This window comes from Amphimedon queenslandica, unplaced genomic scaffold (genome assembly GCF_000090795.2).
Source record: "Amphimedon queenslandica unplaced genomic scaffold, v1.1 AMPQUscaffold_12458, whole genome shotgun sequence".
Taxonomy (NCBI): Eukaryota; Metazoa; Porifera; class Demospongiae; order Haplosclerida; family Niphatidae; genus Amphimedon; species Amphimedon queenslandica.
The window spans coordinates 11,254-12,005 of NW_003547305.1; the positions used below are offsets into that span (position 1 = coordinate 11,254).

Below are 752 nucleotides of genomic sequence, written 5' to 3' on the forward strand. Positions count from 1 at the left end.
TACTCTTTAGATGTTTCTAGAGGTACAGAATTCATCTCAAATTGACTAGTAGGAGCTACACTTGTTGATAAAAGGTCGTCGCGAAGACTAAAATCATTCTGGAATATATTGGGCATGCAATTCAATCAACCTTTGCAGAAATAAAGACTACTATTATATCAGTTTATTTACAAAATCTTTTATTAATAACATATTTTGCTTTTTTACTAATGACCTTTTGTTATCATTGTTATCACAACTGAACAAGCCAAGCATTACTTCCGGTGAAATATATATATTGCACTGTCGGCGCCTTTAATCATAGCTATGTCACATCCTGGTAAATATGTATATTGCACCGGAAGTGATCGTCTACCAGATATAAACCCAACGCGGTGCCTTTCATCTTATGGCTTCCCATGATACAATATACTATATCCCAGTTGAGTTTGGGACAAGAAAAACTGGAATAACTTTTTATAGGAAAGTGAAGTAAGGATGAAACTTTCACAGGTTCTTAGTCGCCAAAGTCCATCAAAATCTGTGAAACCTTGGGTCTCTTAACCCTTGGAAACCCTGAAAACCGGGTTCTCCCTATAAACCCAATGGCATACCAAAGCTAACTGCAATGACATATCATGATGTCATAGTTTACATAAGCACATGTGGTCGAGCGCCCAAACTGATAATTCTTCCTTTAAAAAGCTAACAGAGCAAGATTTTCTGATAACGATGGCCTTTATGAAGATTAGTCCAGCAGCTATTGTACTGCT

General features: G+C 36.7%; 1 long non-coding RNA gene across 1 annotated transcript in view; it reads left to right on the plus strand.

The window, feature by feature from the left end:
* Positions 1 to 404, plus strand: part of LOC109587753 (uncharacterized) — an 831-nt gene extending 427 nt beyond the window's left edge. The window contains exon 3 of the long non-coding RNA XR_002187771.1: positions 21 to 404. This is a non-coding gene — a long non-coding RNA (uncharacterized LOC109587753). The remainder of the gene's footprint in view (positions 1 to 20) is intronic.
* Positions 405 to 752: the final 348 nt, after the last annotated feature.